At 46.2% G+C, this 26,651-nt stretch overlaps 1 long non-coding RNA gene across 1 annotated transcript; it reads left to right on the forward strand.

The window, feature by feature from the left end:
• Nucleotides 1–15,421: 15,421 nt before the first annotated feature.
• LOC122898647 lies at nt 15,422–23,159 on the forward strand. The gene is made up of 3 exons (XR_006383021.1): nt 15,422–15,769; nt 20,744–20,902; nt 22,850–23,159. It is a non-coding gene; the product is annotated as an uncharacterized LOC122898647 (long non-coding RNA).
• Nucleotides 23,160–26,651: the final 3,492 nt, after the last annotated feature.

Raw genomic sequence — 26,651 nt, forward strand, 5'->3', positions numbered from 1 at the left:
AAGAGGATGTGATCCAAAGCTGGGAAATCGCCTCCCAGAAGGATTAGAGGGAAATATTCTCAGAGTTCACATGTAGCCACGAATAATGCCATTCCCACCAGCTAGAGTGGAAAACACAATTCTTGGGGCACTGATTAGATTATTTCTTTATACTGACAAAGGATCATCAGAAACTCGAAACATCATTTGCAGTAGCATAAAATGTATGAAGTAATAGGGATAAATCAGACAGAAGATGTGTAAGACCTGTGCTTTGAAAGTTACAGAGCCTTGCTTAGAGAAATGAAAGAAGGACCTAATGAAATGGGAAGATATACAGTGTTCTTAGATTAGAGGATCAATGTTGTTATGATGTCAATTCTCCCAAAATTCATCCACGGATTCGACGGAATCTTAATGAAGACCTCAGTAGGCGTGTGTGTGTGTGTGTGTGTGTGTAGAAATTGACAAGCTAATTCTAAAATTTATTTAAAAATGCAGAGGTTCTAAAATGGCAAAAACAACTTGAAAAAAAAAAAAGAGGAAAGTTGAAGGACTTCTACTACTTGACTTCAAGACTTAGGATAGATCTCCAGGAAACAGGAGAGTTTGGCTTTGGCTGCAAGAAAGACAGATCAATGGACAGAATAGAGATTCCAGAAATAGATCCACACTTAGTTTACTGATCTTTGAAAAAATGTGAAAGTGATTCAGTTGAGAAAGGATAATCTTTTCAAGATATAGTACTAGAGCAATTAGATATCCATAGGCACAACACAAAACCAAAGATAGGACCTGAAGTGAATCGTAGGCTTAAATGTACAATGGAGAACTATAAAACGTTCAGGAGAAAGCATAGAAGAAATTCTTTGCTGGCTTTGGGTTAAGCAAAGATTTCTTGGATACACTACAGAAATGAGGAAAAAAATTGGATAAAATGCACAAGAGAAAAATAGATAAATTATGTATTTCATAAAAATTAAGAGAGATCTATTCTTTGAAAGATGCTATTACAAAAATGGAAAGACAAGTGGCAGAAAATATTTGCAAGTCACATATATCCAGAAGAAATAAAGAACCCTGAAAACTCAGTAATAAGAAAACATATGGCTCTTTTCCCCCACAAATGGGCAAAAGATTTGCACAGACCCTTCCTCCAAGTAGATAGGTGGATGACAAATAAGCATATAAAAAGATGTTTGACCTTATTAGCCATCATTAAAACAAATGAAAACCACAGGAAGATACTCCTATGGACCCACGGTATGACTAAGACCCTGCCAAGTGTTGGCAAGGATGGGGGAGCAAAAAAATCTCCCTCACGTTGCTGGTGGAAATGTCAAGCGTATAACAATTTTGGAAAAACAGTTAAGCAGTTTGTAAAGTTAAACATACACCCACTGTACAACGCAGCCATTCCACTCCCAGATGCTCGAGAGAAAAGAAAGCATCTGCCGTATACAAATTTGCACGCACACATTCATTCCTGCTTTATTTATAACACAGCTCAAACTGGAAATAACTCAAATGTCCCAAGTTGGCAGGTAAATAGGTATATAAAAGGTGAGACATCCACACAATGGAATACTTCTCAGCAATAAGAAGAATAAACTATGCATGCAACCACATGATAAATCTTCAAATAATTGTGCTGAGTGAAAGAAGACAGACATAAAAATAGCACATACTGTGTGCTTTCCTTCATGGAAGATTCTAGAAAATGAAACTAATCCAGAGCCACAGAAAGCAGATTGGTGGTTGCCTGAGCAGGGGGTGGGGCAGGGAGCGGAGGGAGGGAGAAATTGTGAATCACCAGGAAACTTCTGAGGGTGATGCTCATTGTCTTGAAGGTGGTGATGATTTCATGGGTGCATCTGTATGTCCAAACTTTTCAAAACTGCTCACTTTAAATAGGTGCAGCTTATTATATGACAATTACACCTCAATAGAGGTGCTAGAAAAAAATCCCAGAAGCGAAGTGTGAGAAGCAAGAGGTGAGAGTGAACAAAGAAACTGGCAAATTGTTAGTGAATCTAAATAAGTAGCGGTTCTTCTAATAATGATAATAATTATGAGATAGAATGAAAACATTTGATTTGGTATTGGTTGGAAGAAAGAAGGTGAGGGATTTTTATTCGACTCTTGATTTTAAAGTGTGTGTTATGCATAGTTAACGTCCATACTAGCTGAGGGAACAAAGGAAAGGGATTTGTGGAAAGGCATTTGTTTAAAAAAAAAAAAATCAGCTCAAAAGAAGATGTGAAATAAGAAAAATGAAGCGAAGAAAAAGCATGTGGTAATTGAAGTCAGGGGGAAGCATGCAAGAATAATTGAATGCAGCACCTTAAAAATTCCAAGGGGAATCAAGGAAGGCTTCCTGGAGGAGGGGGACACTTATTTAAGATCATTTTAAAGAATCTCCCTCACGTTGCTGGTGGAAATGTCAAGCGTATAACAATTTTGGAAAAACAGTTAAGCAGTTTGTAAAGTTAAACATACACCCACTGTACAACGCAGCCATGAGCAGAGGTACCCTCCTAGAGAAGGCAGGGATGTTATAATAGACAGAGGGGGTTGCATGAGCAAAGGTCAGCATATGGGATGTGACCCCAGCAGGGGACTGGAGGGTAGGGATGATAGTTTGGGGCCGTGTCACTGAGGGCCTTGAATGAGGGCAGTGGAGAACCAAAGAAAGCTTTTCCAAGCAGAGGTGACAGGGTGGGAGTGGCGTTTTGGGTGCATCTCTGCGGACTGTGTAGAGAATGGGTCACTGAGTCAGTACTGGAGGCAGGGAGAGGAGGGCTGAGGGGAGGCATGTGGTCATGGAGAGGAGGCTACCCCCTTTCCCCCGCATCTCAGCTTTCTGGTGAGCATCAGTGAAGGTCTGTGATAACGCTGGGACTTCCTGGCTAGGAGATGAGGAAACGGAGCCAGAGAGACTTGTTCTCACAGCAAATCGGTGGTAATACCATGCCTGTGGAAACATACTATTTAAGTGACCTCACTTTTTCTTTTTAAATAAATATTTTATTTATTCATTTGAGAGCAAGAGGAGAGAGAGCTCATGCACACGGAAAGGGAGAGGGAGAAGCAGAAACTTCACTGGGCAGGGAGCCCGACGCGGGCTTCATCCCAGGACCCTGGGATCATGACCTGAGCCGATGGCAGATGCTTAAGGACTGAGCCACCTGGGGGCCCCCAAAGTGACCTCATTTCTAATCTTCAGATCCACCTTATGAAGTGCCAGCAGCGAGGAAAGAGCCCTAGACTCGGGTTGGAAGGCCTGGGTTCTGGTGCCTGACGCAGCACTGGCTCGCTGTGTAACCTAGGCCGAGTGCCTAGCCCTCTCTGAGCCACCGTCCACTCTATCCCTCCTGCCTCAAAGTGAGGTGTTAGATGAGCAGTTCCTGCCCACCCCACTTGTCTCTGCTGGTTCAGGACTAGCACCAGACAACTCTTCTCAATGGATCAGCAGATCCAGCCAAGCTCCTAGTGTCCCCCTTAACCTCCCAACCCACTAGCACATCTTCTTCATAAGGTCATCGCTGCATCCCCACCAGTAGGCTCCATCACCTGGGAAAGCAGGAACCTCTGATTGCTTTCTTCTCTCGAAGTGAAAAAAACTTTATCGTTCTCATTATAGAAATAATATGGGCTTATTATTAAAAATTTAAACAGTTGAGAAGTGTAAAGGAGAAAGTGAAATTCCAGGTTAATCCTATTATACAAAGGTAGCCACCATTAGGATTTGGGCAGTAGTCTTTGCCATAACTCCCTATGATCTCTCTCTCTCTCACACACACACACACACACACACACTTTAGACACCCTCACATTTTGTGTAAATGGGATCATAGTATTTTAACTGTGTTGTAATCTAAGTTTTTCACCCAGTAATATGTTGTGAAGATCTATGTAAAAAATATTTACTTCGTTATTTAAAAAAATCTTAATTTTGATTACATACTCACATAAAAAAAACCCATTTACATAAATGTGTAAATGTGGTCCCCAGCCACATGACCAAACCCTTGCTACCGTCGTATACTCAGCGGCTCCCTATTTTCCTCTATAAATGAAAGAACTGTAAATACTGAGGCAGTGAGCATCTTTAAACCTCTATCCTTTTGCAATTTTAGGATAAATTTCCAGATATGAAATTGTTGGGTCAAAAATGTGAATATTAAAATGTTTTATACAGACTGTCCAACTATCCTCTGAAAAGTTAGGACCAGTTCTCACTTCTTTTTTTTTTTTTTAAGATTTTTTGATTTGACAAAGAGACCACAAGTAGGCAGAGCAGCAGGCAGAGCGAGAGGGGGAAGCAGGCTCCCCGCTTCACAGAGAGCCCGATGTGGGGCTTGATCCCAGAATCCTGAGATCATGACCTGAGCCGAAGGCAGAGGCTTAACCCACTGAGCCACCCAGGTGCCCCCAGTTCTCACTTCTACCAACAATATGAGTGCCAACATCTCAACACTCTTGCTAATAGAAGGCTTTTGCAATTTCTAATCTGAAAGGAGAACATGTCATCTCGTTTTTATTTTCATTTCTTTGTTTTTTTTTTTTATGAGATTATCTGCTTATTGACCATTTGGATATTTTGTGAAATGGCCTGTTTATATCCTGTGTCTACTTACTTTTTGAGTACGTTTGTCTGCTGCTTATTGCTTTTTAAGAGCTCTTTGTATATTAGGGATTTAACCTCAGACCATCTGGTTTCTCAGGGTCCCTAGAGTTGGACAACGGGGTCCCTTGTAAAATTAAGAGTCCCAAGAGATTGGAGCAGTTCTGCCTCTGGTCAGCGGAGGGCAGCAGTGGGCAAGATTCGCATTCCAGCCCAATACAGGCCTGCGGAGAGCGGGACGCACACCCACACTACACCCTACAAAGACCCTTCAAGAGAGCTTCTCAGATTCTCAGGAAACTACTTGGTTCACTGATTCAGGCTCCCCAACACAGAATGATCTCCCCCTAGTCTCTAGAGACAGCTGAACAGTGAAGAGAACCAGGCTCTGAAGCCAGACTAGAATTTGATATCCAACTCTGTCTGCAAAGCTGGGTGCAACCGTCATGTTCTCCCAAACTCTCAGTTTCATCATCTGTAAAATGGGTCCACCAATACCTACCTTCACAGGGCATGGTGAAGGAGAGGTGAACCGAGGATGATGTAGTCTGCTGTAGTTGGGAGCTCAGGGATCGTGAACCCACTCCCTAAGCCCTGTCCTCCACTCACTCATTGGCTGACCAGAGAGAAGCACTGGTTCTGCTGTCATGGCTGGGTTTGCTCCTTCCCGGGCTTGTCCCCATGCTTGACCAGCGCTGTGGCTAAGGAAGATCCCCTTTGGGCTGGCTGTGTGGGGGTCGCTGATGAGGACCCACACCAGGGGGTGAGGAAGGACCCATGTGCGGGAGGGACCAGCAAGAACCATGCCGAAAGGGCTGGTACCTGGCAACTAACGAGATGCGCTGCCTAGGTTTTCTCCCCAGAGGGACTTCGTGGACAGCCAGGGCAGGTGCAGAAGAAAAGTCCTGCTCATGTTGGGCTGAGTTTGAGATACTAGGGACTTCCAGAACCCTCCCAGCAGTGGGAAATCGTGGCTCTAGCCTGACCTCTCCGTTCCACCCTGACCCCCGCCCCCACCTACCAAATACTAGGTCCATCCCTGCCCCAAGGATCAGAACTGCTCCAGACCTAATTCAGGCCCAAAGAGGGAACTGTCTCCTTCCTTTCTTCCTCTCTGATCTTCCCTCTTGCCTCCCAGGTCCCCCTAGTTTCCAGGTCTGGAGAGGGGCAAAGAGGGGAAGACTGATTTTCCACTCAGGGCTCCTACCCCTCCTTTAGGCTAAGGAGCAAGGCAAAGCCCAAGAGGCCTCCGCTCAGAAGGGGAAACCAGAAAAATGCATTTCTGATGGGCATGACGATGGCCTGGGGGCAGGATGAATCATCTAAAGCAGCAGACAGACAGACAGGGAGCAGAAGGAGAGGGCTGGACCCAGGCTCCCAGGCTGTGAGCTTTGCGGGGAGACGAGGTGTGTAGGTAAGAGGGAATGGGGTCCTGGGGCTCCACAAGTTGGGGGCGGGTGGGTGTATCTCTGATTTTTCTTCCATAGCCAACCTGGTCCTGGGGCTAAGGCAGGATTATTTTATTCCTGTCTCTATTACGGATGACAGCAGTAAGAGCTCCTTTATTGACCGCTTTCTCTCTGGCCAGCCTCCTGTTAAACTCTTTATAAGCATTCTTCTGTATAATCCTCACTCCCCTATTGTCAATCTCCATCTTACAGCTGAGGTCATAAGAAGCTCAGAGAAGTTACACCACTCACCCCAGGTCACACTGAGGAGTCAGGGAGTCCTGTGCTTGCCCCCAGAGGCGAAGAACTCCCCTCCCTCTTCTCCACGCCCCACCCCCGGTCATGGTTGGACCATGTCCTGTGTCCTGCACCCAGCAAGACCAGTGGGCTTCCATCCAGCATCCCAGGCACCCAGAGGCCTGGGAGTTCTAACCAAGGTGAAGAAGGGTGACAGGGATGTTCATCCACTGCTAGGTTACTCTAGGCATGGTTTCCCTAATGCCAGAGGATTCTGAGCATGGTTTAAAATTTGTGGGTCTTACGGGGAGGAAAGGAATGAAGCCGGTGGGTGCTTGGTGGGGAATGGGGTAGGGACCCCACCAAAGTGGCAGAGCCAGGGTCAGCTGAAGTCCCCACGTGCTGGGAACTCTTTGGGGTTTCTTAAAGCTCTGTTGCTATAGGGTTCTGTGAGAAAGGGACAGGGGCATGCATATTTGAGAAAGGGACAAAGGCGAAGGCCCGGGCCCCCCCCCATCCACTCTGAAGCAGGCAGTGGGTGGTGGGCGCGGCTTACAGAATATTATCAATCCCTCAGGAATGTATGTGGCTTTGGTAAACCCCAGCCGCAGGCAGAGGAGTGGGGTACAGGCCAGGGCCCGTCCTGGCTGTGGGTGGGAACACTGGGCAGGGCCCCCCACCCCGGCAGGCTTGGGCTGAGGCCAGGTTTGGGGTGGGGCTGGTCAAGGAAACCCTACAGCATGTGTCAGGCAGGGCTGCCCCCTGCCACCCCACTGTCAGGCTGTTCTCCAGCTTCACACCTCCCCACCCATTTCTTCGAGATCTAATGGGGGGGGTACTATAGTCTTCCGAATAGCCTCATTTATCAAAACGTGGAGTACCAAAACTATACCAAGTATGTCTCTTCAAGATCTTATTTAATCCTCAGAACCCACCCAATGATATATTTCTTTTTTTTTTTTTAAAGATTTTATTTATTTATTTGACAGAGAGAGATCACAAGTAGGCAGAGAGGCAGGCAGAGAGAGATTGGAGGAAGCAGGCTCCTTGCTGGGCAAAGAGCCCAATGCGGGACTCGATCCCAGGACCCTGAGATCATGACCTGAGCCGAAGGCAGCGGCTTAACCCACTGAGCCACCCAGGAGCCCCCCAATGATATATTTCTAATCACTAGTTTCTAGATGAGGAAAAATCAGTCTCAGAGTAGTTAAGTGATTTGCCTAATGCCACACAGCTTCCAAAGGTCAGAGCCTGGTGGAATCCCAAAGTCAGTCTGGGATTGTGACTCCAAAGTTAATTCATTCTTCATTTCACTAAGCTAGGGGTCCAGAGGGGGTAAGATCTGAACCTTACCCTTCAGGGGTGTCTGGGCTGTTCTAGAGGGGTAAAAAGGTAAGTAGATAATCTCACCCAGCATGAGAGCAAGAGCAAAACGGTAGTGGTAGGAGCAGAGGCTGTATGATGATGGCCGCTTTTCCTCCTGTGGTAGACAGTTTCTTGGTAAGAAGGTCATGGCTGCAGTCATACCAGCCTTAAATCATCCCAGCAAAGGAGGAGAAGGAAGAGGCGAAGGAAGAGAGAGAGAGAGAGAGGTAGTGAAGTGTGTATGTTTTGATGACAGAGTACCTGGATCCAGCTGTCCCTGAACCTGTATTTCCGAAGAGAGCCTACCAATAATTTCCCATTTTTGCTTAAGCCAGTTTGACATTTGCAACCAAAAGACACAAAATCAATGCCACTTGCATAGTATATAAATGGCTTCAAAGTAGAACTCAATTTTTATCTCCCAAACCTATGCCTTTCTATATTCTCCATCTTGATACATAGCTCCACTGTCCACCCAATTGTTCAAGCCCTCCTCACCCCATATGTAGCCAGCAAAAAGTCCTGTCAGTCCTACCTCCAAAATATATCTCATATCCATCGATTTTTCCTCATTTGCACCTGCCACCTTGGTCCAGGCCATTATCATTGCTCACCTGGATTTCTACATATAGTCTTACCAATGGTCTCTGTAGTTTGATTCTTGCCCCGCCCTTAAATATTTACTCTCATAGCAGCCAGAGTAATTTTTCAAAAATCTGAACCAGACCATGTCACTGTCTTATGTAAAATTCTTCAATAATTTCCTGCTGCACTTGCAATGAAATTTATACCCTTGCCAGGGCTTATAAGACCTGACTCTTATCAACCTTGTAATGTCATTCTGTCTTCTTTCTATTCCACAAAGCTGCCAAGCTCATTTCTCCCTTAGGGCACTGGTATTTACTGCTTGCTCTGTCTGGAAAAAACTATACCTTCCCATGGCTCTTTGCTTCTCATCATTCATGTCAGGTCTCAAGTGTCATCTCGCACAGAGGTCTTCCTTGAACACTCTACCCCAGACAGCATCCACCGCTCATTTCCAACCCGAAGTATTCTTTCTTCTCTCATTCTGTTTACCCCCTTCACAGAACTTTTCGTTGTTTGTAATTTTGAGTGAATTGTAAATAGACTAGCCATCTTAAACACTGAAAACCAGCTCAATCTCTGACTGCATTAAAGTGATCGGCTTCTACTATCCATCAAAAGTAAAAGTATATCTTTTCTTGAGGGAGAGAACATGAGCCAGAGCCTCAAATTTTCTCTAATTTCTCTTACACAATATCAAAATTTAATCAAAAGTTAGCAAACACGCACAGAGACAAGAACTGGCACCCCAAAAATAAATAAATAAGAGAAAACATAGACAGATATACAGTAGAAAGAGACCCACAGGGACCCTTCTATCGGCATTAGCAGAGTTTTCAGTAGTAGTGATCAACGTGATCAACAAATTAAATGAAAACATCAAGAATTTTGGCAGAGAACTGGAAACTAAGAAATTATTAAAAAGTAATTCTATAACTTAAAAACACACGAGACTTAAAATTAAGAACTCAGTAGATGAGTTTGATAGCAGATTAGATGCAATTAAAGAGAGACTTAGTGGACTGGAAATAAGCCAAAAGAAAACATCCATACCAAAGTTAGGGGAAACTAAAGGATGAAAAAATACAAAAAAAGAATATAAGAGACAAATGAAACAAGGTGAAAATGTCCAAATTAAATGTAATGAGAATTTCAGGGTGAAAGGAAAGAGAAAGTAGGACAGATGCAATACTCAAAAAGAAGACAGGTGAGAATTTCCAAAACCAAAGAAAGACATCAAGTCATGGATGTCTGAAGCACTATGAACCTTAGACAGAGTGAATACAAAGAAAACCAGACTCGGATATATAATAGCTAAACTTCTGAAAATGAAAGACAGAAAATCTTAAAAGCAGCCAGTGGTGGCAGGGTTGTGGGGTAAAGATATTTTATCTTCATAAAATATACAGTAGGGCTGGGAGCAACTTCTACACAGAAACCATGGAGACTAGAAGACAATGGGATGAATGATAATCTCAAATCGCTGAAAGAAAAAACTGCCAATCTAGAATTTTGTATCTTTCACTGTATCCTTTACCTCATCCTCTACTCTCCCCTTCACTTATTTAGTTCCAGTCATCTGCTCTGTCATTCCTTATACATTCCAGACATACTGACTCCGTGCACTGGCTGTTTCCTATACTTGATTCATTTTTCTCTTAAATATTCATATAGCTATTTCCCTCATCACTTTCAAGTCTTTTCTCAAATGTCACCATTTCAATGAGGCCTACCTTGAACATCCTATTTAAAATTGTATCCACTTCTTAAAAAAATATTTTATTTATTTATTTGACAGACAGAGATCACAAGTAAGCAGAGAGGCAGGCAGAGAGAGAGGGGGAAACAGGCTCCCTGCTGAGCAGAGAGCCCAATGTGCGGCTTGATCCCATGACCCTGAGATCATGACCTGAGCCAAAGGCAGAGGCTTTAAACCACCAAGCCACCCAGGTGCCCCAAATTGTATCCACTTTTGAGCTCTCTTCCCTAAATTATTTTTTTACAAAGCTTTTAATTAATTAATTAATTAATTTTATTTTTCAGGAGAGAGAGCAAGTGGAAGTGGGGAGGAAGTATGGACAGAGGGAGGGGGTAGAGAAATCTTAAGCAGGCCCCATGCCCTGCACAGAGTCCTATGCATGGCTTGATCCCATGACCCTGAGATCATGACCTGAGCTGAAATCAGCAGTCAGTTGCTTAGCTGACTGAGCCACCCAAGTACTACTTCCCCAAATTATTTTTCATTATACATTGCTACCTTCTAACATATCATATCCTTTATTTATTTATGATTGTGTTTTAAAATTTTTTTGGTCTCCCTTAACTTATATAAATTTAAGCAGATTGATTCAATTAAGACTACTTATTTAAACTAACACTAGCTGTTTTTTTTTAAAGAAGATTTTATTTATTTTAGAGAGAGAGAGTATGAGAAGGGGGAGGGTTAGAGGGAGAAGCAGACTCCCTGTTGAGTGGGACTCAATCCCGGGACTCCAGAATTATGACTTGAGCTGAAGGCAGTTGCCCAGTCGACCAAGCCACCAAGGTGCCCAACTCTAGCTGTTTTTACCAGGAAGGCTATTAAGGGTACTTAATACACCATGATGTCAGAGACAGAAGTCCCCCTTCATTCATCAATTCCCTTGTTTAACCTCATTCTCATTTTTTCCTCTGTCTTTTCTTTTAAAAATAGTCTAATTCTCTCTGAAAGTAGATGGGAGGTAGATAGATAGAATCTGATATATGTTTAAGTATGGATGTTTTCAGCTGCAAGTTATAGGAAACCCAACCACAAGTGACTTAAAGAATAAGGATATTTATTATCTCACGTAAGGAGTCATCCAGAGTGAGGGCATCTCCAGTGGTAGCTCAACGCTGACATCTATTTGCTTTCCATTTTCACATTTATCACACTCTGCAGGCTGATTGCTGTATATTTTCACAAGAAGACGTGACAATATGTTGCTAAAGAGGGAGAGCTGTTTTTTCTGCATCTCTTGTTTAAGGGCGAAGAAACTCACTTTCTGCAGTACTCCCAGCAGACCGCCTTCCTGTCTCATTCACCAGGACTGTATCACTAGGCCATTTCAAGAACATTTATAGGAGAGGACGATGGATTACCGTGATTGGCTTAGCTTAGACTGATCTTGATTTGTCTGGTGTAGTGGAAGGGGTCCAGACCCATGAGACAGATGGGTGCTTCATGCTTGACCAAAATTAGGGTTCTGTTCCTGAGAAAAGGGGCGTGGTTGGGTGGCCGACCCGAAGACCCTTTTACATAGCATCTGTCAGATATCATTCTGAAAGTCACTTCACCTCCTTGAGCTCATGTGACCTTACGTATTCAGGAGTATTTTATCATTCTATTTTGCAGAGGAAGCTCAGCAATGTTGGGTAATATCCTGAAGATTGTAGAGCTAGGACATGTTAAGATCCCATTGGGGGCCCACTATCCCTGGATGTCCTGTCCGTGGATCAATGGTGGTTTAAAAAACCGGCTGCAAAACTTGTCCATGAATGTTCACAGCAGCATTATGTTCAAGAGTTAAAAGGTAGAAACAACCTTAAGGTCCATCCACTGGTGAATGAATAAACAAAATACGGCACATCCATGTAATTTAATTATGATTTGGTCATAAAAAGGAATGAAGTTCTGACACAGGCTTCGGCATGGATGAACCTGGAGAACATGATGCTAAGTAAAAGAAACTAATCACAAAAGACTACATATGTGATTGCATTTATATGAAATGTGCAGAGAAATCAAATCGATGGAGACTGAAAGTAGATGGGTGTTTTTCAGGGGCTGGGTGGAGGGGTGGGGACAGTGATAACTAGGGGTTTCGGGGTGCCTGGGTGGCTCAGTGGGTTAAGACTCTGCCTTTGGCTGAGGTCATGATCTTGGGGTCCCAGGACCGAGCTCCACATCGGGCTCTCTGCTCAGTGGGGAGCCTGCTTCCCTCTCTCTCTGCCTGCCTCTTTGCCTACTTGTGATCTCTCGCTCTCTGTGAAATAAATAAATGAATAAAATCTTTTTAAAAAAGGATACAGGATGGGGCGCCTGGGTGGCTCAGTGGGTTAAAGTCTCTGCCTTCGGCTCATGTCATGATCCCAAGGTCCTGGGATCGAGCCCTGCATCAGGCTCTCTGCTTTGCAAAGAGCCTGCTTCTTCCTCTCTGTGCCTGCCTCTCTGCCTACTTGTGATCTCTGTCAAATAAATAAAAAATAAAAATTTTTAAATAAATAAATAAATAAATAAAGATACAGCATTTCTTTTCGGGATGATGAAAATGTTCTAAAATTGAGTATGGTGACAGGTTGCACAATTTCGTGAAAATACTAAAAAGTATTCAATTATATATTTTAAATGAGTGAATCAGGTGATATGTAAACTATATATTACTAAAACATACTTAAAAATGGCTGCAAATGATTTTAAAAGTGCTACTATGGAAAGCTGGGTCTAGATCCCCAGCCCTTGAATCTGAATTGCTTTGACCAACAGTGTATGTTGGAAGGGACAGTATGTGACAATATGTGACTTCTGAGTCTGGGCTTTTTAGCAGCTTCTGCCTGGCTTTCTCTAGACACAGGTTCTTGGGACTGTTCTTAGGATTGTGTTCTCACTCAGTGCTGTTAAGAAGGCCAAGTCATACCGAAAGGCCACATAGAAGTGGGACAGGGGACACTTGCAGTTAAACCTGGCCTTCAGCCATTCAAGACCAGGAGCCAGACATGTGAGAAAAGGAGCCTCCAGATGATTCCAGTCTCCAGCTATCATAGTCTCCCTACTTGAGGCCTCAGACATCGTAGAGCAGATACAAACCACTTCTTTGTGCCCTGTCCAAATTCCTGGCCCCCGGAAGACTTTAGCATAATAAAAAATGTTGTTTTATATTACCAGTTAGGAGTGGCTTGTTGTGCAGGAACAGATAAGCAGAGTCACCTTCCTACCCCCAGTTGTACAACCAATATCTCTGTTCCATCTGTACTCCCAGGTGTTGTAGGAGTCCTTCATCCAGGTGCCCTGGAGAGACAGATGGTTCTCAGAACTGGGGAAGGCTGACTTTCTTTTCCCCTTCACCCCATTCTTCTCTGAGGGTGTTTCCCTCACATTACACACGGTTGAAGATTTCACCTGCAGGTTCAAATTCCTAGTTTAATCCCTGGAACACCTGCATTGACACCTGTTTGCCCCGACTCTGGGAATTGGAAAAAGGGCTCAGCTTTGTGTAGATTTGCATTTCTTTTACATACATTTGCTGGAAGCTCAGTTACCCTCTGTCTTCTATCTCTCCCTCTCTTGCCCAGATCTCTCTCTGAACTTCTGGTCTCTAGACCAAACTGCCTGCCAAGCCACTCCCTGCCACTCTGTGACGTCCTGAAGTACCTTGAAATCTGGTGTCCACAAGCAAACACTTCTCCTTCCCTTTGAAACCAGCTCCTCCTCCCATGTCCTCCAATGCCAAAGAAGGAAAACCATCCTTCCAGTAACCAGAGCCAGAAACCTAGGTATCATTCTTCTCTTCCTGTACTCACGCCTGGATCTTCTCATCCATTTCCTGGGTTTGAAATACCATCTGTATGCTGATGACTCCTAATTTTTGTCTTTGGCCCTGACCTCTTCTCTGAACTTCTTTCCAGTATGTCCTACCTGCCTACTGGACACCCACATGGGCATCTGAAAGGTATCTTGAACCCAATATGACCCACTTCAACTCCTGGTCGCCTTCCACGAATCTGGTTCCCAGGGGGCCTTCGCCTTCTCAGAAAATGTCGACTCTGTTCTGCTGGCACAGGCCACAGATTTTGGACTCACTCTTGACTCCTCTTGCTGACTCCTCCATTCAAAGTACATTCAGAATCCTGCTCAGTGTGACTCTACTCCGAAACCACTGTCATCTCTCTGCCGGATTATTGCAAAGGCCTCCTAACTGGTCCCCTGCTTTCAACTTTGCCTGTATCTCTCTCTCACACAGCAGCCTCAGCGATCCCTTTAAAATGAAGGTCAAGCCTGTGACTTGCTTGAAACCTCTGACGGCTTCCCATCTCACTCAGAACAACAGTCCAAGTCCTGACAGTGGCCGACTTTCTTTGGTCCCCTTGCCTCCCTAATCCCATCCACCGCTGGTTCCCCTCCCTCCCTCTCTGCAGCCACCCTGGCCTCCTTGCTCTTCTTTGACACCCAAGATGTCTTGTCACAAAGTCTTTGTGACGGCTCTTTCCTGTGTGAGGAGTGGTTTTGCTCAAGATACACACACAGCTGCTTCTCTCGTTTCCTTCCAACTCTGCTCAACTGTTTCCAAAGGACGGGGTCTTCTGTAGTTGCCCTCCACCCAACTCTGGTGCTCTCTATCCCCTCATCTGGCTCTGCTTTTCTGTCCAACACTTAACACCTAACTCATCAGGCACTGGTGAGTTTATCATCCAGTCTCTTCCCAGTGGAAAGGAAGCTCTCCAAGGTTGGGGAATGACCTTGATTCCCAGAGCAGCTCCAGCAACATGGGTCCGTACCTTAACAGTCATCTGTGGAATGAAGGAATGAACAGATCCTCCTTCGCACACATTCAATCAGTCACAAAGTCATTTCTGTGCTTGTCCATACCGCTCCCCCCTCCCCACCCCATCCACATCCTGGTTCAGACCTCACCTTCTCCCCCCTTGACCACTGCAACTGTTTACTGAGCTGACCTGCATCCCTGCCTCAGCTTCTCATCCATCTAGGCACTTGCCACAGTCATTTAAAACGTTAATTTGGTTTATTTTCCCCCAATGCCAAAGTAATACATGTTGCTAATGGAAAACTTAGAAGACACAGATCAATGAAAAAGCAGGGGGGAAAAAAATCCCCACTCATATTCCTCCCATCTAGAGAATGTGTTTTCCCGCTGGCCTTTTCTCCTGTGCACTAGCTTTTTTTTTTTTTTTTAATGTTTAAAAGATTATTTATTTATTTATTTGACAGAGAGTGAGACAGCAAGAGAGGGAACACAAGCAAGGAGAGTGGGAGAGAGGAAGAAGCAGTCTTCCGGCTAAGCAGGGAGCCAGATGCAGGGCTCGATCCCAGAACCCTGGGATCATAACCTGAGCTGGAGGGCAGATGCTTAATGACTGAGCCACCCAGGTGCCCTGTGCACTAGCTATTCTGTTTGTTTGTTTGTTTGTTTGTTTACAGATAGCCGTGCTTCTGCGGACTCTCCAGATGAACACCGACTTTGGAAAAAACCGACAAGCCGAGCAGCTAAGGTTCAAATTTGCTGGCTAACTGAAAGCATCCGGTTTAACCTACGCCCTTAGGTGCCCCACCTGTAAAATGGGAATGATATCAATGCCTCCCTGGCTGGTAGGTGGCCAGGATTAAATCTAGAAAGTGAATCTGCTAGCAGCTCAGCGTTAGCCGCCCCTCTTGCGGGTGCTGTATTGGCTGCGGAGTGCTTCTGCCTTTCCAAGCACCACTCCGAAGACGGAGACGCCAAGCCGCGCGCGTCACATGCGTTAACTCCTGGAATCCTCCCCACCTCCCCCGGAGGTAGGTGTGGTTCTAACTTAGCACCGCGAGCTAAAGAAGCCTCGGTGGTTTTACAAAGGGAAGGGAAAGCAGAACGGGGTTGGGGGGAAGGGAAAGCAGAACGGGGGGGGGGGTGGCTCCCTCCAGCTTACATTCCCATGCTCCCGCCATCTAGGGGGATACGTGATATTAAAAAGAGTCGCTAGTGCTCCCCAAGCCCTTACTGTCCGTTGGGCCCGGTGCTAAGTGTTTGCACGCGCAGGCATTCCTCCCTCAGCGCGGGTTTTCAGAACCAGCTCGGTACAGAGCTTGATGGATCAATTAGGCAACGCAATTTGCATCCTGCGGCTTGCGATTGGTTAGACAGTCCTGCAAGGAGAAAGCAGCCTGGAATCCGAGGCTGCTGCGGCTGGCTGGGTCTCGCTTTGTTTATCCTAACAATGGTCGCTCCTCAAGGTGTGTTACGGATAGAAATGCGAAGGCTGGTACTTCGGAGGAAAATCTAGGTGCCATCAAGCTCGGGGGCGCTCAGGGACGTTTAACATTCCTGGCCATACACGTATTGCGATGGCAAACACCTTTATTATTGAAATAGCATCGAGAAGAACGGCTTTGCAGTCGCCAGCCTGAAGATCCCGAGCCACATTTTCATGTGTGTGTTTATGTTTCATTTCAAAACAACAAGCCGGTAATAATAACAGCGCTCACTCACATTTCTGGGGCTTACATTGTGGCAGGCCTGTGCTGAGAGCTTTGTAGTTAAGCTTAACCACGACTCTATTTGTTATTGGCTCCATTTTGCAGATGGGGAAACCAAGGCACAAAGAGAGGATGCCATTGCTCATTGTCCCACAGCCAGAAGGAGCTGGAGCTGGTTCCCAGCAAGTGCACTCTGGCTCCAGCCAGAAACCTCAGCGGCTGTGCTGTGCTGGATTGTGGAGAGCTAGAGGTTTCTCAACTACTGTAGGATGGTCCAAAAGGCCACCTTCTCTCATTTTGTCATCCTACCAATCCCAGGGGACAGGTACCATTGTTTTTGCTGGTTTCCAAGGAGAGCAGGGCATAGAGATGTCAAGCAAATTGCCTTTGAAGAGTCACACAGCCAGTAAATGGCTGAGCCTGGACTCAAAATGACACTACCCAAGTCCAAAGCCCTTCACCTCCCTGCCTGGGTCAAGTTTCCCTGCTTTGTCCTCTCATGGCATCAATGCCAGTCTGTCTACGACTGATCACGGGTATTGCTGTGCACACACACCTGTCTGGTTATCCCATTGGCTCTGCAGTTAGGGGGTAAGCTCTGTGACGGCAGGGTCCATGTCAAGTTTTGCCCATTGTTTGTCCCCACTGCAAAGTAGGTGTCTAATTAATATTCATGGATCAATAAGTGAACGATGGATCCTGCTGGAGGCACTGAGCTGGACCCAGGAGACACAGGACATGTAGCCCAGCTCCCCCAGCCCTACTGAGGCGGTTTCTAAGGCACAGGGCATTGGGCTCAGTCTGTCCTGATCTCAGGAGTCATAGAATGATCTTAGGACCTGAATCCAAGCAGATAGGGAAATGAGATTATCCTTATTGCCCAGAGCTAGGGCCCAGATCCTTGGAGTCACAAATAATGCTAATGGTCTAGCCAAGTCTCTTTCCTTTTCTTCCTTGCTGGAAAGGGTTATTTTATTTGGGTTCTGTCATACTGAGGCCAAGTACTCGGAAAAAGCCCCTTCTCAGCCCTGGCTTAAGCCAATCACGATGATTACATTCCCTTTGCCAGGATTGGTTTAGTGAAAAGTATGTGATTTAATCCTGGCCAATGGGACCTGAGGGGAAGTCTGATAGGGAGGCTTTCACTAAAAGTTTTCTACCTTTGAAGATGCATAGGACGTGGGACGCCTGGGTGGCTCAGTCCGTCAAGCTGCTTCCTTTAGCTCAGGTCATGATCCCAGCGTCCTGGGATAGAGTCCTGCATTGGGCTCCTTGCTCAGCAGGGTGCTTGCTTCTCACTCTGCTTGTGCCTACCACTCTGCCTGCTTGTGCACTCACAAGTGCTCGCTCTCTCTCTCTCTGACAAATAAATAAATAAATAAATAAATAAATAAATAAATAAAATCATTAAAGGTGCAGAGGAGGAAATGCCTTCTTCAGTAAATATTATCATGTCTATGCGTGATGGCAGGCCCTGCTGCATCCATCTTGTGACCACGAGGCAAGGCATTGCCAACACGGGAAGGAGGCTGACACCTCTTTGAAGACATCATTGAGCCACTGAATTTCCAAACTGTAGAACTTCTCTCCATTGCTAAGTCTGAAAATTGACCCTTTATGGATTAAATCATATTTAGTTGGAGTTTCTGTTCCTTGCTGCTCAAAGCCTCCTGATTGGCATATAGGGAGCCTCTGGCTCCCATGGCATTTGTCTAGTTGTTCAGCTGCAAATCCACATTTTGGCTCCTAACTTGAGGGTTGGTAGAGACTGGAAACTAACATTTGTGAGGTACCTACTACAAATGCATTGTTTCATCTCTTCTAGTAGGTTATTTTACTCGCAGTTTATGGCTAGGGAAACTGAAGTGCAGTCAGGTAAAGTGACTTGTCCAAGGCTACGCACCTTGGCTTCCATTGCCCACTGGATAAAACCCAAACTTGTTGTTGCGGCATTCAGTGCCCTTCAGGATCCTTGGTCCTTCTACCCTCTTCCTCCCCACCAGACTCCAAGCTCTAGTCAGTCTGAACTTCCTTCAGTCTCCCCACTGTGCCCATGTGCCCGGGACCTATTTCCCTTTGGCCTGACTTCTCAGTCCTTAAGCACTGGGCTGGCTGTCACATTCTCCCAGAGGCTTTCTTGATCACCCAAGCCGGCTCACCCTTCTGCAGCACACCTTCAGTGCCCTGCACTTCCCTTACCTGTGCCCTTTCACACTTTATAGTAATTGCCTGGATTCATGTCTGTCTTCCCGAGAGACTGGGAGTTTCAGGAGGTTTAGCATGGCAGTGTGGACCAATGGTCAAAAGCATGGACTCTGGCAGCTTGACTCCCAGCTTCATCACTTCCTAGCTATGCAACTATAGTGCTCTGCTTTTTATTTATTTATTTTAAAAGATTTAATTTATTTATTTGACAGAGAGAGAGATAGTGAGAGCAGCAACACAAGCAAGGGGAATGGGAGAGGAAGAAGCAGGCTTTCCAAGCAGGGAACCCAATGCAGGGCTTGATCCCAGGACTCTGTGATCATGACCTGAGCCAAAGGCTGACACCTAATGACTGAGCCCCCCAGGCATCCCTATTTTTTCTTAAGATTTTATTTATTTATTTGACAGACATCACAATTAGGCAGAGAGGCAGGTAGAGAGAGGAAGGGAAGCAGGCTCTCTGCTCAGCAGAGAGCCCGATGCAGGATTCGATCCCAGGACCCTGGGATCATGACCTGAGCCGAAGGCAGAGGCTTTAACCCACTGAGCCACCCAGGCACCGTAAGATTTTATTTCTTTTTTTCTTTTTTTAAAGATTTTATTTATTTGACAGGAAGAGAGGCAGGCAGAGAGAGAGAGGAGGAAGCAGGCTCCGCATGGAGCAGAGAGCCCGATGTGGGGCTCGATCCCGGGACACTGGGATCGTGACCCGAGCTGAAGGCAGTGGCTTTAACCCACTGAGCCACCCAGGTGCCCCAAGATTTTATTTCTTTATTTGACACAGAGAGAGAGAGTACAAGCAGGAGGAGCAGCAGGAAGAAGGAAAGGGAGAAGCAGACTCCCCACTGAGCAAAAGCCCTAAGTGCACCGCTTTTAAAAAAGATTTTATTTATTTATTTGAGAGAATGAGAGAGAGAACAAGTTGGGGGAGGGGCCCAGAGGGAACTGGGACTCGATCCCAGGTCCCCGGGGATCATAACCTGAGCCAAAGGCAGATGTTTAACTGACAGAGCCACCCAGATGTCCCTATGATGCATCCTTTTCTCTCTCTGTGCCTGTGTCACTCCCCATAAAATAGAGAGTATTCAACAGGTCCTATCTTGTATGATCGTTGTGAGGACTAAGTGAGTTCATTCATGTAAAATACTTAGAAGAGTGCCTGGCACATAGCAAGTCTGACTAGATCCTGTCTATTTGTATTATCTGTGTACCCAAAGCACTTGGCACCTACCGGACATTTAGCACGTATTTGTTGAATAAAGGAATGGAGCGGTTGTGTTGGTTAATGTTGAACTTGACTGGGCCGCAGGATACCCAGAGATGTAGCTAACATTACTTCTGAGTGTGGCTGTGGAGGTGTTTCTGGAAGAGATGAGCATGTGAGTTGGTAGACTGAGTAAAGCAGATTGTCCTCCCCAGGGCGGGTGGGCATCATTGAACCAGTGGAGGATCTGGATAGAACAAAAAGGTGGAGGAAGGGCAAACTCACTGTCTGCCTGAAGGCTTGGGTGGGAGCTTTGGTCTTCTCCGGCACCCACAAGGGGACTGGAACCAGCAGCTGGCCTGGGTCTTGGGCCTTTGGATTTGGACTTTCATGGGTCTCCATAATAAGCCAACTCCTATAATAAATTACCTGTCTGTCTGTCTATATCATTGGTTCTGTTTCTATGGAAAACCCTAATACAGAACTGAGACTACCCAGAACACAATCCCTGGGGCACCAATGTGGCCTGAAGTTATGTGCTGCTAAGGCTCTTGAATCAGACACACCTGGGCTCAGATCCTGGCTGTGTGACCTTGAACAGGTTACTTCACCTCACTGTGCTCTAATTCCTCATCTGTAAAATGAGGAGACCAATCTCAACCATGGGAGATAGTTATGTCTGTGAAAGATTCACTTGGCACAGAGCCTAGCATATAGTAGGGGCTCAAATACCTCAGTTTCCTTGCCCTCACCCCATCTTGTAATTTTTGCCAAGGGCCACATCAGAAGAAAGGACGTTAAGAAATTGGCTTCTGTCCACTTAAAATCTCGAAAGATAAAGTAGTCTTTGTGATTTAAAGACCCATTCTCTGCCCTGTGCTGTCCAGGCCCCTCCCCCACCATTCCAGGGGCCTTTGAACTTACTCAGCTCTGACAGGAAACGGACCCCCCACAGCAGAGAGATCGGAAGGAGCAGGCCCTCCCTGCCTGCTTCCCGCAGAGCCAGAGGAAGCAGGAGCAACACTGATGAGTGGAGGAAGTCCCGGGTAAGTGAGCACCGTGGCCCTCACGCTCATCCCAAATTGCCCCCCTCTCCCCCTACACCAGCTACCTGTGTGACCTGGACCAGGGGCTCCTCCTCTCAGGTCTCCAGCAGACCCATCTGTCCAATGAGTTTGGGCTCCATGACCTCTGCAGTCCCTTCCGGAGCAGGCATTCTGGGATGCAGGAAGTGGGACCCCTTGGCTGCTAGGGAGATCAAAGGGTGGCTTCCCAGAGGAGGCCCCACAGCTGCCTGCCCTCCAGAGCAGCTCCTGGCTTCCTGCTCTGCACGGAACCTGCTGTGCAGCCCTGGGAACTGCGGAGGCCCCAGCCAAGGTCCAAGGTCGGATATTAGGCTTCCTCAGCCACCTCCCACTCCCATCCCCAGGCTGAAGTCATAGGCTTGAGATACTTGACTCCATTTTCCTCTGTCAGCCACCTGGGACAGAGGGACCATGCTGTGTATTGCTCAAATTTAATTCACAGGAAATGCTGGTGTGTGCCTTAGGACCCTGGGAGCTTCTTTCTTCCCTCTTCTGGAACCCCTTCAGGACCATACAGGAATCCTAGTGCAGGGATCCTAGTCACGCTTCTCATCTGGACTGAGGCTCATCATAGTTTCTCTGCCTGGTGGCCCAGCCTCTGGTTCCGGCTGCTCAGTGCCACCTCTATGCCTTTATAGGTGCTGTCCCTGCCCTGCACACCCCCTTCCTGCCCGCACTCCCCCCAACCCCCCCGCACTGCCGTACTCATAGCCTAACCTAGGACAGGTGCTTTCCTAGGTCATGTCACTTCTTCCCGGCAAAAGCATCTGAAGGAGACATCCTTGCTGCCTTCATTTTCCAGGAGAAGGAGACAGACTGGGAAAGGGGAGGTGCCCTGCTGAAGGTCTCTGGGCAGCTCCAGGCTGAGCCCAGTCTAGAAGCTGGCCTCCTTCCTCCACCTCCCATGCCCAGCCCACCCTCTCTCTGCCCTGCTTCCAGTGGCTAGGACTCATGGGTTTGCATAGCACAGATATCCAACCTGAAGAAGCTGAAGCCAAAAGGGAAGTTACTGATTTCTTAGAAAGATACCAGGGTCGACTTTAGAGCAGGACTCAGGAGCCCAGCTGTGGGCAGTAAACACTGACAGTGCTACTTCCCATCGTGCAAGTGAGGACACCTCTTAGGGCTTTGGTCTTCCTGTCTACACAACAAAGTTCTAATGACACCTCCTTCACCGGGTTGCTGGGAAGGGTCCGTGAGTGAGGACAGTGACTGTAACCCATAATCAGAAAGCTATTTTATATCATGACCCAGTACACGCATAATATAAAACAGAAGCCACAGAACCATATTGGCCCTTACCGTGTGTGGTAGACTCTGATCATCTCGGTTGCAGTATAGTCTAGTCGCTTCTGTTTATTATAAAATATTGGTACCGACTTCTTAAAATGATTTCACGGCCCTTCCCTCTACGGTGGGTTGTGGCTGGAGTTTGAAAATTGTTAGTGTCTATTAAGAGCTTAGCAAGGCATCTGGCACAGAACGTTAGCTACTCTTCTCATGGTCGTTATTAACTGCAGACCGACCAAGACTAGAGAAGGACCGGTTTGATTGTAGCAGGTAGCTGAGTGCCATCAGGAAGAGGTCTCTCTCTCCGGCCTCTGTCTCTCTCTTCTTCCTGTGTCAGCGTCTCTTCCATACCCTTGGCCTTCCCCACTCATTGGTGCCGGGCTGCTCTCAGATGACGTCAATTTAGCTCTCCCACCAGAAAGAAGAAGAGTGCTTTCCTCTTCCCCACCTCTAGCTTCACGCAGGATCACAGCTAACATTTATTGAGCGCTAAGGAGGGCCAGACACTCTTTTAAATCTTGACATGATTCTCTAACTCAGTCCTCATGACAGCCTGGAGTCCTCGGCAGACATCGGAGGGATGTTCATTAGATCTTTTTCCTCTTCCTGGACCCACAGATGAACTGCATTTCCCCGTCCCTGTGCCTCTGGGTGGGGCCACAGGACTGGCTCTTGCCAATGGATTGGGAGTAGAAATGATCTACGGTTCGAGGCAGCGTGGCCTTCACCGTGCTCTCTATCTTTAAGCTGCCAGTTAGCTGAGGACAGGGCCACCCTGAAGCCAGGTGTCAAAGATGATGGAAGCACATGAGGAGTGGTCTCTGCATGACCTCACAGAGCGGAACCGAGGGAGTACCCCTGGCCTCTGACCATCAGCGGTGGAGCAAGATCAACACAAGAAATAACTTTTTGAGGGCGCCTGGGTGGCTCACTGGGTTAAAGCCTCTGCTTTCGGCTCAGGTCATGATCCCAAGGTCCTGGGATGGAGCCCTACATCGGGCTCTCTGCTCAGCAGGGAGCCTGCTTCCTCTCTCTCTCTCTCTCTCTGCCTGCCTCTCTGACTACTTGTGATCTCTGTCTGTCAAATAAATAAATAAAATCTTTAAAAAAAAAAAAAGAAATAACTTTTTATTGTGCTAAAGCCAATGAGATAGTGGAGCTGTTTGTTACAGCAGCTAGCATCGCCCAGCCCGATGAATACAAAATTACCTGTTTGTCCTTATTTTACAGATAAGGAAATCGAGGCATCGAGAGGTTAAATGATAAACATTTCGTAGCAAAGCTAGCAGGCAAGGAAGCCAGGATTTGAAAGGGAACTGTGTTATGAACCCGCATTCATTTTTCTGTGCAGTAGTTCGGGGTTCCACAAGCTTGACCTGCCGCAGGCCAAATCCAGTACTATTCCTTTATGTGTCATTTTTGGCTGTGTTCACCTGCAAGGGCAGAATTTAGCACAGAATTGATCATTGTGAAAGAAACCCTATCTCCCTTCCCCACCAAAGTGGAAAATATTTACTATTTAGTTTTTTTATTTAAAAAAAAGTTGGGGCACCCGGGTGGCTCAGTGGGTTAAGGCCTCTGCCTTTGGCACAGGTCATGATCCCAGGGTCCTGGGATTGAGCCCCACAATGGGCTCTCTGCTCAGCAGGGAGCCTGCTTCCCGCCCCTCCCCCCGCCTGCCTCTCTGCCTACTTGTGATGTGTCTGTCAAATAAATAAATAAAATCTTAAAAAAAAAAAACATGGAACCTGTACTCTAAATTGAAAAATAACTTCTCTTCTGAAGCCAGTTTGAGTCATGGGTCCTTGTGTGGACTAATTAACATAGCTCGGGTCAGGGAGGTGCTGAGATTGGCCAAGTTAAGGTCAGGTGCTTGGCCTTTGGCCCCTCAGTGCAGTCAGGAAGACAGTCCTGTACAAATATACATGGGGCACCTGGGTGGCTCAGGCGGTTAAAGTGTCTGACTTTGGCTTGGGTCATAGTCTCAGGGAGCTGGAATCAAGCCCCATGTCTGGCTTCCTGCTCATTGGGGAGTCTGCTTGTTCCTCTGCCCCTGCTTCTGCCCCTGCTTCTGCCCCTCCCTTCAGCTAGTGTGCACTCTCTCTCTTTAATAAATAAATAAAATATCTTTAAAAAATGCTGGTGCCTGGGTGGCTCAGTCAGTTGAGTGTCTGCCTTGGGCTCGGGTGATCCCATGGTCTTGGGATTGAGCCCTGCATCAGGCTCCTTGCAAAAGCAGGGAGCCTGCTTCTCCCTCTCCCTCTGTTATTCCCCCTGCTTGTGCTCTCTCTCTTCCTCACCCTCTCTCTCTGTTAAAGAAATAAATAAAATATTTTTTAAAAAATTTTAAAAAATATAGAGAGCCAGAACAAAAGGAGAATGTTATAGACTGAATTGTGCCCCATTAAAATTCTTGGGTTGAAACTCTAACCCCCAATATGACTACATTTGGAGATAGGGCTTTTGAGGAGGTGATTAAATAATAAGGTTATAAGGTCATATAAGGTCACCAGAGTCTTTATAAGAAGAGGATGAGACAGCAGAATTTACTCTGTCCATGTGCACACAGAGATGAGGCTGTGTGCAGAGAATGAGAAAGTGCTGTCTGCAAGCTGAGTAGAGGGTCCTCGCCAGGAACCAGCCCTTCCTGGCCCCTTGACTTTGGACTTCGAGCTTCCAGAACATGAGAAAATAAATTTCTGCTCTTTAAGCCACCCAGTCTGTAGTGTGAGTAGATGAAGACAGGAGGACTGGCTATCCAAATGGTGTGTTGAGGGCATGGGGAACACAGACATGATGAATTCAAACCGAAACAACCTCTATGAGCCACGTAATGCCCACTCTATTCTCCAATCTGTGCTGCTGTGCCATTATCAAATACTATTAACATAGTATCTGGTGGGGAGTGGCAGCCAAAACCCCAAATAGGTCCCAGTTTTGCTCTCTCCTGCTCCAATATCCTTGGCAAGACCCCACACATGGACCGTAAGGAGGGGTCCCCTGGATCATTCTCCTGGTACTCATCTACATATTGGTATACAGACACATAAACTGGTGTGTGTTATACATTTTGGCACACACCAGAAAGCAGGGAAGTGCTCAAAGAATGATGGGGGCATATCAAAAGACACAGGACCTAACTTAAAGAGGCTCCCCCAGGCCAAATCTGGGACAATCTGAAAGTCAAAATAATAAATGATAATAGTGGATTATAACCTGTTGAATAAAATAATCCATGAGTCTGTACAGAAGGAAAGGAAAGAAGGATAGAAGGGAAGAAAGGATCGAAGGAAGGAAGAAAAATGCTTTTTCCTTGTGGTTGTATGTCATCTACTAAATATAGAAGGAAAGAGAATTAGAAAATCACAGCGACTGACTCCGCCCTGGGGTGAAGCCCCCCACCAGAAGCATGGAGGCAAGGAGGCCCCAAAATGCAGAATAAAAATGCTAAGTTCGGATTATCATCAGAGGTTGGTAGAACTAGTGGGTAAAGTTCTAGGAAGGACAGCATACTAGCATGGTCTCAGAGTATCTCTCCCATGCTACTTGTAAGTTACAAAGCGAAACATGGGAACTTTACTAGGGCTTCTACTTTCACAGAGCAATCAAAGCAAACGCCCCCAGCACTGGGAAGAGTTCACCGGTGTGCTTCCTGACTCAATGGGGTGCACTAGTGGCATACCACAGGTGTGGCTGTGTGGTGGGGAGTCCCTGCCCTGGGTGCAGCCAGTGAGGCGGCAAATTGTGTTCTAAAATTTTAAAATAGTGGAACAAACTAAAATCGATTTCTTTTTTATTATCACCACGTGCCAGCAATGGGGGGATGAAGCAATCCCCTTTGAAATCATCCAAGCGATCGCTGCCATGACTTTGAGTTTTAACTGTATATCTAATCATGTATTTGGTATATATTTAACTATGTGTGTGTCTATGTAAACATATACATGCGTATGCATTTCAAGGGAGCATATTTTAATCACTTCTCATCCGATAAACGTTGGGTTTGAAGTGGAGTTTGTTTGGCGAATTCCCAGTTACACAGCTGGCCCTGGTGGATGTGGGCTCTGCAGAATGTGTTTCTTTTTTCAGAGGGAGATAATTTCAGTTTGCAACCGTTCAAGCTAACTTTGGTGTGGTTTGTGCTTCCAAGCCCTGTGGAGCTGCCCATCCCGTGTTTAAATGGTAGATTCAAAATAAGCAATGGCAGCAGAGGGATGGCAAAGAAACGAAACGTGAGTCAGTTTAATTCCGACATTCGGTGTGATTAGCTAGAGTCTTTCCCCCATGTGTGACATTTTGGGGGGAACTTTAGAAAAAATGGAGTTGTTCTTTTCAGCCTGGCTTCATTGATGGGAAATACTGCAGAAGGAAGCACAGGGAAAAGGCTTTCCCGGACAAAATGATTGCACCGCATGAAGTC

Source organism: Neovison vison, chromosome 2, assembly GCF_020171115.1.
Source record: "Neovison vison isolate M4711 chromosome 2, ASM_NN_V1, whole genome shotgun sequence".
Taxonomy (NCBI): domain Eukaryota; kingdom Metazoa; phylum Chordata; class Mammalia; order Carnivora; family Mustelidae; genus Neogale; species Neogale vison.